The sequence below is a fragment of the Apteryx mantelli genome, chromosome 17 (genome assembly GCF_036417845.1).
Source record: "Apteryx mantelli isolate bAptMan1 chromosome 17, bAptMan1.hap1, whole genome shotgun sequence".
NCBI classification, from domain to species: Eukaryota; Metazoa; Chordata; class Aves; order Apterygiformes; family Apterygidae; genus Apteryx; species Apteryx mantelli.
In genome coordinates, this window is record NC_089994.1 from 9,906,320 (window position 1) to 9,918,799 (window position 12,480).

The window sequence follows — 12,480 nt, forward strand, 5'->3', positions numbered from 1 at the left end:
CCAGATTCCATCTGTTTCACAAATACCATATCCAGTATTGCCCGAAGTTTATGTAAAACCAATTGGAGCATGGTTTGTCCCAGGCCGAGTTTGCAGCCATGGATACATAAGTAAACAAAGTTCTGAGCATAATCACATGTGTCCAATGAAATGTTATTTTGTAGATACTTTACATTACTGATCTGGAGTACATCTTGGACCACTAAATATGTTAAGCAGGGAAGCTTTGCAGATGTAATTAAGTATCTACATGATATGGGGATGATTTAGTTTGAACTAAATCTTAAACCTCTTATTTGGTCTGAAATATTCAATGTGAATAAGTTTGAGAAGGATTTGAATGAGATCATCATATCTGGAGGTCCCACTGATTCATAAGGATCTGCTAAGCTAGAAGGCTTCTGCAGCTGCTATGAAAATCATATTGTTTATCAGACTACTTTCAGGAAAGAATTTCAAACTTTTTTTTGTTAACCTCGAGATACTGATTAATTGATTTCTAAAATAATTTGTTGGCTAATATATACATGATTTGAACTGCGATTGCCATCCTGCTGAACCACAGTGTTGCTATGTGATCTTGTCAGTATGTTGGAGCGAATCCTCGTTCAGCACTTAGCCTTAGGGAAATTTCTCTCTGTTCATGTGTGCTAACAAACTGACTTTGCAGTTTGGGAGGAACGGTGATTTCAACTTCTAGCATTCCCATAAGATTTATTTGCTGTATTTTACACGTCTCACTATTTGCAGAGAAACCAGGAAACTTGTACTTACCAGCAGAGGTTGTTTTACATGCTTCAAGAAACAGCCACATTCATCCTGGCAAAGTAAGGAATGAAATTCCTGAATAAATTAGGAAACACTGTAATTAAACAGAACCAAAATGACAAAAAAATTAAATACACTTAATATTAGTCTTTTTGTTCTTTCACAGCTTTCCCTCAAGCATCTCTCAGGCTTTCATTCTACAAGAATTTTAAAGCATCAGCCTATGACACCACTGCTACTGAAAGCACACTCTTTTCTCCAGTTGCTCTTTTACACCTTTCTTTCCCTTTATGCTGAGAAAAATATGTAAAAAATTTATGTAAAATTACCGTTTTCAGTATTTTTAATTTGGACAGATGCATATGTCTATATTCCCTTCAAAATTCTATTAAAAATATTTTCCTGTACAGATTTCAGATGTTTTCAGGTATTATGAGGAAAGAGCAGGATGGTGTAAATACCTGCATAGATAAGAATTGGAGAGTAAACAGTAGGATAATCAAAGGTGGTAGTGTCCAAATATGTGAAATATCTACTTTGGGGTTTCAGATTTTTGCAGGGGGAGTGAGGAGTGGAAAGAAAAGGTTTCTGAACTCTGGGGTTTTCTGCAAAGAATCCAGCACTGCCTAATGATTCAGGTGTACTGACCTCAAATCCTTGCCCAAAACACAGAGGTGTCTGTATAGCATAAAATGCTATGCAGATGGGACAATGGGAGGATCTTTTGTATCTGATCCTCTTGGAATAGGGGCATCTCCAAACATTTATGGAAAGAGCAAAGGGAGGATTTACTTCAAGCAGTTTCCTTTGCTTTCAAGGCTAGGGTTAGAGAAGCATAAGGGGAGTGACGTAGGTGAATGCTGCACACAGGGAGAGAGATGTTCAAAGCTTCCAAAGAGGATGGGCAAATCGAGTTTGTTGTGTAGAAGTGGAAATCTGAAAGGGAGTAAACAAAAGTGCTGGTGGAGACTGGATCAGAAGTGGGAAAGGAAAATTTTTTTTTTTTTTTTTTTTTTTTTTTTTTTGGACACAAGTCTGGTCTCCCCATGAGTAGGTCTACCGCACTGTGTCTCTGTTTCTGGCAGCGTGCTCCTGCTCTGGCTAAACCCCTTCTAGCCTTGCTGTGGAAACAGCGCATGCAAAGGTGTTTGTATAATATTCATTGAATAAGGGGGAACAATTTTTTCCTAACTTTTGATGGGCTAATCTTACAAGACTATGTGAACCATGATAAAGATCTCAAGACAAGTTTAACTTTCAGATTTTTGCTTCTAAAATGCATGACTGCTGTTAAATAAATGTAGGAACTTACTGTTTCTTATATTTGAGTGTTCAAATGAAGGATTGGAGAGAAAGGAAGTGGAGGGGTGGAATAAGAAGTTGCTAAAACTAAAGCAGATTTAGTTTTGTTTGGTGGTTCCATTCTGAAATGTTTCCTCTTGGCTGTTGAAACAAGGCTGCGGTAACTCCAACAGCATATTTACTAGTTTCTGGACTTGTCTGAGATGAGCAGCTATTATGAAAGGATGGAATTTTTTTCAAATGAAATAGTTGTTTATGGGGGTTTCTTCCCTTCTCTGTTTTTGACAGAGTAGCTTTTTGCAATCTGTTTTCCTCTTGTTCTTACAAATTTGGATTATCTGTCTTCCACTCAGCTTCAAGATCGTATTGGGACACAATAGTAACAGAAGCCAGGCTATGGAAAACAAATACAGCCAGCTGGAAACGTAGTTATGGCTAGGGAAGTGTATTCAGGAAAAAAAAAAAAATTTGCACTTAAAATATCTGTAGGATGTTGAAAATTTTTTTCCTATAGCTCATGATTTCCACGAGTATTTAAAAGCATCTTGAGCTCGGTAACACTGTTCTGGTTCTTGATAAGAGCAGTACTAAAGGCACCAAACAGCTAGTTCTTCCTACCAATGAATTGACATCGCTTAACAAAACAACACACAGTGTTGTCATGGCAACCAACCTAAAATGATGCTGGTGAGTGCTGAATTGATCTGATGAAAAATGTCATTTGAGAAAGTAAGGATTGTGTTGTAGTTTTTGGCAGCTAAAATTCAAAGCCTAGAGAATGTGAAGCTTAAGCAAAAGTGTGGTGTTTGGAACAACCACCTGGCCCTGCTGGTGGCCGTTTCTCTAGCTAGACTAGATGAGCTCCATCATTCGTCCAGCTCTCCTAGGTTTTGAGTGATGCTAGCCGATCAACACAGTTTGTTTGAACAAGTTTCAGTTTCCCTGAGAATAGACTTCTTATTGAAATGGTTATTTTTCCTTTACTACTGTATGACTGAAGTGCTGACCTTACGAGTGGCTCTGGAGGTAGCGGGACCTGAAGTTTGCTTTTACAGAAAGATCCTAGCAGGGACCTTAAGTGCCACCTCATAGCTGGTGCGCTCCTGCCCTTGTTTATAACGTGCAAGGAGCTAGGGAGACTTCGGATGACTTTGTGTGTCATCTGAATGTTATATGGCTGGGGAAGGGAAAGATGAGAGGCAGAAGAGTTCAGCATTAATTCATCCTGTGACTCATTCAGCCTCTTTCTTCTGTGAAATGAAAGTAGTTGCTTACCTTGCAAGGTTGTTTCTGTAATAAATATAAAACTTGGAATTCTTTGTATGAAAGTCACTGTGAAACTTAAACTCTTTTTTTGATTAATGCTAGGGGATTGTAGTTTTGTTTTTAAAGCTTTTAATCCTTGAGGTATAGAACAATAAAAGTTTCATTTGAGTTTGTTCATCCAAAAATAATCCTTTACACATCCCTGTTAGTCCATACTGCTCTCGATTGGTAGAACAGTCATGTTGCTTATTATAAATGGGATGTAATAAAAGATGTTGTTGTACTTGGATTATAACGTTGGCTGTTTCACAGCATCTGACTGTGGCCTTTGACAAGGAAAAAAAGTTACTCAGTTCTCTTCCCAATGAGTAAGGTAGCACTTTGTTAAAGTGGTAGGCTTAAAAAGTTGTAAAGAAGAACTATTACTTATTAGTATGCTGCATAAGTCAGAAATATTAGTAGGGTCTGTAAAACTTCTCTGGCTAAATATTGTCCATCTGCTGGCTATTAAAGAATCTTGCTTGCAGTTTTCTCTCCCTCCACATTTGCTGTGTGCAAAATTTTCAGGAGTTTGTCAGGACCTATTTCTGTAAGGAAAACTTTCTCCTAGAAATTGCTGTCTATTTTTTCTAACTCTGTAGGATATACGCATCTTGAAAAGCACATTCCCATTCTGTCTGGTTTCCAGAACTCCTATGTTATAGAAGGGAGGAGAGAGGAAATGGACCCGCGCCCTTGCCCCCAACCAAAACACTCCATACTTTGCAGACTTTGAAGTTTTCTAGGGAATGATGCAATGTTTGCAAAATCTAAAACAGAAAAGATTGGAACACATATGTAATCCTTTTGTGTAGCAAAAATGGGGTAATGGATAAAATAGTGTGGTTAAGAATTTTACAAAATAACAAACAGTCCAGTGTATCAGATTTTCCTATCTGCATGTGAATAAACAGAGTGTGATAGGTGAAATCTTCAGAATAATAATGAAAAACATAATAATGAAAATGATGGAATAAATTCCCAATAGCAAGATTTATTCTTTTCTAATAATTTTGCATAATTACCCAAACTGTACCTGAATATCAAATGTTCTGTCAGTAAACAAATTAAGGAAGTTGGCTTTTTTTTTTTTTGGTGCTAAGTGATCCCAGAATAGAAAGAATATCAAATTCCTGATGGGTCACTGTTATTTTGTGGGGCAGTGTCAAGGGCAAGTGGAAATATATTTATTTGCTTTTCAGTAATGTGTAGATGCCTTGGGATAGATGGATTTCACTGTGCGGTGACTATAGTGACATTCTCAGTCCTTATGAATATGTGCAGTGGTGCCTTGCATTCCTGCCTCTGCATCTGCCAGCCTTGATTACCCTGGAGTGACACAGTTCAAATATTTCCACCTTTTGCCGTATCTCGGTGAAACAGCGCTGTGCCTAGTACAGCTGCTGGATGCCCTGGCTGCCGTGGGTGAAGGGAGAGGCTTGCTGCCAGAATTTCTGGTGGGAATGCACTAGTGGGCCGGGGAAGTGTGAAGGCCTATCAAGTTCATGCCAGAACTGCCATGATTTCAAAGTGGGCTTCAGGCAGCATTTTGCTAAATAAATATTTTCAGAACACTTTTATATGTTATTTTTACTGGAACTTGGAGCCTGGTATTAAGTGGATATTAAGGCTTATTAGCATATTACATTAGCTGATAAACACTGGAAAGCAGTTCAAAGGCCAGTTTGTAACTGTGTACTTGACTGGTGACATTTACTACGGGGAAATAAAAGATGTTGCTGGAGTCTAGCAAAAGGAAATGGAACAAACTTGAAGCAGTCAATAGAGGATGCCTGAAATAACAGTAACCCAAAATGAGGGGTGTGCGTGACAGAATGAGTCAAAACTAGCAAACAGAGTGACGTATGTGATATTCAGTAGTCTTATTCTTTTTGTTATTCCAGGCGTTGCAGCGAAGTTTCCAAATGCTTTGAGTCCTAATACAGAATCTCCATGATTTTCATGAGGCTTGTGCTTTATAGTTAAAGACTCCCTTTTCTCAAAATTCTTGCTAGTGATTGGACAGTATAAATGCAGTAGCTACAACATAAAATGGTGCCATTTGAAGAAAAAAGAATTTGGGTCAGTGAGAAAATGTAACTGCTTATAAAGCAAATTTCTCTCATTGGGAATACAAAAGCATACAGGCAGAGATGTGAAGCTGCACTGCGTTGTAGTGGTGTTCCTGGAAGCAGCTGTGAGGGACACATAGAGAAACCTACCCGTTCCTTCCTAAATCTGTTGTAACCTGCACAAACATAGGGTTCTTAGCTATCTGAACATGTGCATCAGTGCAAGTGTATGTACTGCTAGCTACGAAACAACTTTTACAAAGCAAATTTTGTTCTAATGGCATACTGGAGAGAAATGTATCATCTTAAATAATAGTGTGAATTTGCATTGCACATAGGCATTTAGTAAAGGCATGTATTACTAAAGAACTGTGAGACTCTTCAACTTTAGTGTAATAAAACTGGAGAGGAAATTTATAAAGAACTGTATCAACCTAATGTATCGTAAATTATTGTCTCCTAAGGAGATTAAGAAGAAAGAGCAGTGAAAGGAATCCGTGCTGAAAATGCACAGTGAATGCGCAGACGTACCTTGTCCAAGTATCTTCTCCAGGCGTATCAAACAGATCTTGGGTTGCTAATGTTGGTAGTATCAATCCACAGCTGCACTTGCAACCAGAGCCACCTCGTTTATGGGAAGCTCAAGTCCTTCTGCAAGTCCGAAACATCGGTCACCATCTCCTTTCGAGACATTTTCCATTGCATGGATACTCTGAATTAGGCAGGCAGTGGCAGAAATTTAGTTTCTCTTTCGCCCTTGGAATGGCAGTGTAGCATAACAGGCCGAATTCAGTCAGCAGTGTATGGACTCTGGCCTTAAAGCCTTAACATTGGCTTGCTTGTTCCACTCCGGGAAGCGATGGCCTATTTAAAGTGTTTGGTAACTGCGTATTGGACAAAATTCCCACTGTGAGTACCACAAAGAGCGAAGGACCTTGGCTCTCAGCTTCCCTCACTCCTCATCCCGACTGTAATTGTGACTGTAGTCTGGGGGGTGTTGGCTGAGCTTTACAAATGAGTTACTTGACATGACAGTGTTTTCTGGGATGTTTCTTTTGTTCCATCCAGATGAATGTTTAGATTTAGCAAATTTTTTTCTATTCTGAATGAGTAGTTTTGTAACTGGAGAATTTGAGGTCTCCCAAGTTCCAAATTTGACACAGGTTTTTAAGAGGGGGCCTGATTTTCAGAGACGGCTGGAATTCCACTGTCTACATAGCAGCTTTTTCAATTGGCAATTAGCTTTGGGGACGTCCAAAATAGTGATTATTTTTGAAATTCTAGGACACTCTCTCTCTCCTTTGCCATATGAATACTGCTGTATGAATGCTTGGGAAAGTTACTTGCTTTCCTTTTATGTCTAAGCAGTGTTACAAGAGAGTATGTTCATAACATCAAGCTTGGTTACTTTTAGCCCTGCTTAGATGAGCAGTGGTGTTAAATTTAGTTTTTCTCGCCAGAAGTAATGCTTCACGTAACAGGCTGAGCTTGGTTTCTTGTGTGCATTACTGTTTAGCTGAGCCATAACACAGCTTGTATATTCTCACAGACTGAAGGGAGCGTGGGTGCTTAAGAAAATATGTAACTAAAAATAGATTCTCATTTCTCTATTCTTATTAGACATTTATGATAAATATTTGGGGCCAAGCTGCGTCAAGAAATTGCTATTGTCATCTTACTGGGTTGATTCTAGTTCTAATGCAGCTCCCTGCAATGCAGGGACTTAAATTCTCTGTTCTCCGGATTATACTACTTTGCTGGGAGTGGATCAGAATGCCTCAAAACGCTCTGACGATGTTGAGAGTTTGTCTTTTCTAACGCTCTTTGTTTTCCACTTTCATTCACAGCAGTATACAGTTCTCTAATGGATGGGTGCTCTGTTTTCTTTGACCGAACGGTAATGTTCAAATGCAAAAGCTGGATGCTGCAGACCAAGACCTGCGTTAAAGCAAACAAACTCTGAAGATTGTGTTGTAAAACAGCTTATTTTATATATTCAATGTTAATCAAGTTATACTGTATCTTCTTGATTCTTTTGGTAACACTGTCTTCATACTTAGAAATGTGGTTTTGCTATCCCTTCCTATACCTTTTGATACAGAAACTGATATAGTACACTGTTTGGACTAGTGATTGTGATGGGTTTAAGGAGTTAATCGTGTTTCTGCTAGGTTATTCTGAACAGTTTTGTGATTAATACTAAAAGATTTTGTGGCCTGTTTACAGTAAATGTATGTGTTTGCACAGTATCGTAGCTTTCATTCGCCATTTTAAGCCATTATGTATCATATCATTAGTTTATTCATAATTTTTACTGTGCTTTGGTTACTTTTGTAGCTTCATCTCTGGTGATTTATATATGTGTAATGTATGAGAAAATGTACAAAGCACTGATGATTCACCAGTGATGCAAAGAAGCTGAATTTTCTAAATCATTGTGCCTTAAAACATTGTAAACACTATGCATGCCAAAAACTTTCATGGATGCCTCTGAAGATTTGTCTTCAGTTCTCAAGTATTGCTTGCAAGAATTTCTATCACAGGCATTTTTATCTCTCAGATGAGTGATGGCATGTACTGAACTTTTTATATACCGTAACACTAATTTTCATTGAGGTTTTGTAATAAATTGTATGAACATGGAAAAAAATGAATTTTGTTTTTTAGCTAAGCCATGAAATGTCTTAGCTGCATCATGCACAGTACATATTCAAAGGATACACAATATTTATCCTGGAGAATGAAGGCCTTTTCCAGAATGTGTCTAATACAAACTGCTTTGATTTCATTTCAAAACAACTTTAAAAATGCTTTAGTTGGAAGTTAGGTAGCAAGTCTTTACATCTGCCTTTTTTTAGCAAAGTTCATTAGATGCCTACTGACATCTTTTAGGAGTGTAAGTACCTGGAAAAATCTGATCGCACACCTTAGTTTATAAAATCATGAGTGTTGCTATTTCCTTTATGTCATTACTGAGTATATGGCTACCTTTTGCATGCTTTTGTAATCTTCTGTATACACATAAATGTAAATTATTTTGCAAATACAGGATTGAGACACTTTGTCTTCTATACTAAATTGGGACATCTTTCATGTAACGATTAGCCCTAATTCTGTTGTCTGGCAATGACTGTTTAATCAGAAGAGCATTAGCAAACAATTTGCTTCACAGGGATGCATATTTAGCTTGTGTTTGGAGTTAAACTTCATAAAAGGGACATTGCATTGTGGCTGGCTGCTATAGTGAAGTTGAAAGAAGAAATGGAATGACTGATTTGTATTTATATAAAGTGTCTTCAGATATTTATGAAGACTTGAATTATAAGTGTGTCTGAGAGGGCCAAGGTGGGAGAGATTTAAATGTAAACTTTTTTTCTCATGAGTTGAGGAAGATGTGTTCCATGATGCACACCTTTTTTGTTTGTTTGTTTTTCTTTAAAATCTTGCATCATCTTTTGCAACTGTCTTAAAAAGATGTGCTGTCCATTTGTGCTTGTGAGAGTTGGGAGAGCCACACCCTTCCTGAGAAACCAAGACGTTTTAGTGACGTTCCACACTGGTTCTCTGTGCAAAGGTAACATGAATGGTTCATCTTCCAGAGCAAATGAGGACAGTGGGGGGAGCAGGCTTTCAAAGGCATCTAGTCTTCAATTTTGTTAAAAATAGAGCTTTTCTTTTTTTCAAAGGAAGGCATCTAAAATCACTGCCACAGTTCTTGTATGGGAAGCTGCACTAAACACGTTTTCCCAAGCAGGTGCTGATTAGCGATTGATAGTTGCTGCCTCCTTCTGCTCTCGAATTCCAGTTGGAGCGTTTGGGCTCAAAACCTGAGATCTATTTGGAGGATTGTCCAAGAAGGTGTTACAATACGGCTGATACCCGTTTGAGTGCTTTCCTTTCAAACTAGGCTTAACTTCTATGCGTTCTGTCTATTCCTTGTCTGATATTCTTCAGTTACATTTGTACTTGACTTTGTTAAAAGACTTCACAGCTTATGGGGGGAATGTGTGTTTGTTAAGCTGGTCTTTGCTACTGTGAAGGTCCCTGAAGAGAGGGCTCTGCCTGGATCCTGGTTTCTGACCTTGCATTTCCACTCCTCTTTGTCGGCACTGCCAGAGCTGTGAAAGACAACTCCATTTTTCCTTGGGAATTCCATCCAGGCCTTCTCCAGGCAGAAGCACTGGCACAAAGAGCCCACACATAACTATTTTAATGACTCTGCTTGACAGGATCAAGGAGTGGGTGACTACAGTCCATTCAATCTTCCTTGGATTTAAAATGCTGTGGCAGACTATAAAACAACTCATGAAAGGCTGATTGGATTGTTGGTGCCTTTAATTGTGCTGTGAATTCTCTAATGGTCTGTGGCTGTCTAGCATTTAAAAACGAGCAAATATGGTAACAATTACCCATTTTTGTTTGTGTTTATTTTTTTTCCCGATGATTTGAATCAATGACTAAAAAGGAACTTGTGATGGCGTAATGGGTTTTTAAAACATACATGCCTGGGATTGCCAACCTCCGATCTTGGAGGTGTCTCTGTTTTGATGTGAGGGATGTTTTAAATGAGAAGGTGGAAGAGATGACAGGATAAGCGCTGTGATGACTGCAAGAATTTGAAAAGCTAGTACTAGGGCATTGGTGGCGCTTTTGTTCCAAGACAGGGGGCTATCCCTGCAGTTTGTGCAGCTGTCACCGTTTCATGCTTACACTATCCTGTGTTCAAAAGAGATTCAAGTCTGATTATTTACTTGTATTTGAAATGTGGAAGTGACCTTCTTCCCTGTCCCCTCCCTCCGAAAAAGTACTGTCAAAGTCAATGAAGGGAGCTGGGTTTTCTGAGGCTTCGCTTACCCCTTTTTACCGTTACTAGTGAGATGTGGTTTCTAGGAGCTGTTCTTAAATCACTTGCTAGTACTGCTTTTGGAGGGTTTTGAATTCATTTTGGGCTCACTCCTGCCTCTCCTTAAAACGTTGTACTAACAGCTTTTATCTAAAATAACGTTAAACCATCTTAAGAGGGGATATTTAATGGAAACAGCACATTCCTGTTTTGCACAGTACACTTGCAGTATGATTCAGGGCTTCCCACTATACGTTGAGGTGCTAAATCTGGAAATGTTTCCTATTTGGTTGTTACTTTTTTTTTTTTTTTTTTTTTTTAAATCGAGTGGTTGTGTTTCTGCTGGAGAGTAAGGAGTGCTTCAATGTGTAGTATTTGCCTCTCCGCCTCTGTGCATGGGTTGCAGTGGCTCCTGGGCAATGATTCCCGTAGGTGAAATGCGGCTGGGCCGTGCCATATCATGCCATGCTATGCAGCCCTGTGATGTGCCCTATCATGCTGTGCTGTATCATGCCATGCTGTGCTGTGCCATGCTCTATCATGCCATGCTCTATCATGCCATGCCGTGCTGTGCCATATCATGCTGTGCTGTGCCATGCTCTATCATGCCATGCCGTGCCGTGCTGTGCCATGCTGTATCATGCCGTGCCGTGCTGTGCCATGCTGTATCATGCCATGCTGTGCAGCCCCAGGCCGTGCTGTGCCATGCTGTATCATGCTGTGCCATGCCATGCTGTGCTGTATTATGCCATGCTGTGCTGTGCCATGCTGTATCGTGCCATGCCAAGCTATGCTGTGCCATGCCGTATCATGCTGTGCCATGCCATGCTGTGCTGTATTATGCCATGCTGTGCAGCCCTGTGCCAAGCTGTGCTGTGCCATGCTGTATCATGCCATGCCGTATCGTGCCGTGCCAAGCTGTGCTGTGCTGTATTATGCCATGCTGTGCAGCCCAGTGCCATGCCGTGCTGTGCCAAGCTGTGCCGTGCCATGCCGTATCATGCCATGCCGTGCCATACAAGCTATGCCATGCCGTGCCGTGCCACCCTGCGCCGTGCCACCCTGCGCCGTGCCATGCCGTGCCGTGCTGTGCAGCCCTGTGCCGTGCCGTGCCGCGCCGCGGGGCGGGGCGGGCGGGGCGGCGGGCGGGCGGGCGGGGCGGGCTCGCCGGGATTGGCCGCGCCGGCCCCAGCCCCAGCCCCGGCGGCGGCGGCGGCGGCGGCCCCGCGGCTGGGCGGCCCCTGGGCGCGCACGGCGCTATTGTCGCGGGCGCCGCGCCGCGCAGCCCAGCGCTCCGCTCCGCTCCGCGCTGCCGGGGAGGCAGGGCCGCCGGCGGCACCATGAGCACCGGCATGCGCTACAAGAGCAAGCTGGTGAACCCAGGTGAGCCGGCGGGACGCGCGGCCGCCCCGCGCCGCCCCGCGCCCCGCGCATCCCTCACGCCCTCTCCTCTCTTGTTTTCTCTCCGCTGCCGGCTCCTGCCGCGGGCATCCCGCCCCTCCTGCCGCCGCCCCTGCCGCCGCCCCGGGTCTGCCCTGCAGAGGAGAAGCAGGTAGGTGCGGGGGGCGCGGGCAGGGCCGGCCTCGCTGCTCGCCGCTGCCGCAGCCGGCGCCGTCCTGCTCCCCGGCCCGGCCCGGCCCGGTGGCGGGTCTCGTCTCGGCGCCTGGGGTGCGGGGGGGAGGCTCCGATGAAGAAAGGCGGCGCGGGGCTGAGCGGCGTTTCGGTGCGGGGAGCGCGTCGGCCCGTCCCGCCGCTCCCCCCGCCGCGCAGAGGCGCGGGCAGAGCCGCCACCCCGGGGGAACATCTGCTTCGCTCCGCAAAGCAATAGCTCTTTGGAGACGTGCCTTTGAGTCCCGGAGAGATAGAGGGGGGTGATGTAATCAGATGACATCAGCAGGTTTTTTTGGTCCGCTGTTTGGTATTTGGGGGGGGTTAGGGTATTTTGCAGCAAGAGGAGTTCCTTCTCTGCTAAGCTTGAATGCCTGGGCGAGGGGCAAGCAGCAGGGTCCGTGCGTTCCTCGGCACCATCGCCGTGATGCCGGCAGTGCCTGCTGCGGATGGGCTGGCAAGAGCTTTTCTGTCTCGCAGGGGCGGAGGTGACGGTAACGCAGCAGGGGGATGTGCACCCATTCCCAGCCTGGCTTGCGCTCGCCGTTGGGGCCAGTCTTTCTCTCTTTGGGGCTCTAATTC

The 12,480-nt window shown here is 42.7% G+C and overlaps 2 protein-coding genes across 4 annotated transcripts in view; both read left to right on the forward strand.

The window, feature by feature from the left end:
- Nucleotides 1-9,764, forward strand: part of LOC106486862 (septin-2) — a 43,901-nt gene extending 34,137 nt beyond the window's left edge. For 2 of the 3 annotated variants that reach the window (XM_067306775.1, XM_067306774.1), the window contains exon 13: nt 7,295-9,764. The gene's annotated coding sequence lies outside the window, so the exon portion shown is untranslated. The remainder of the gene's footprint in view (nt 1-7,294) is intronic. The other variant, XM_067306776.1, reaches the window with a different exon arrangement.
- Nucleotides 9,765-11,704: 1,940 nt separating this feature from the next.
- The window catches only part of SEPTIN5 (septin 5), a 50,356-nt gene continuing 49,580 nt past the window's right edge, over nt 11,705-12,480 (forward strand). Inside the window, exon 1 of the mRNA XM_067306832.1 lies at nt 11,705-11,842. The gene's annotated coding sequence lies outside the window, so the exon portion shown is untranslated. The remainder of the gene's footprint in view (nt 11,843-12,480) is intronic.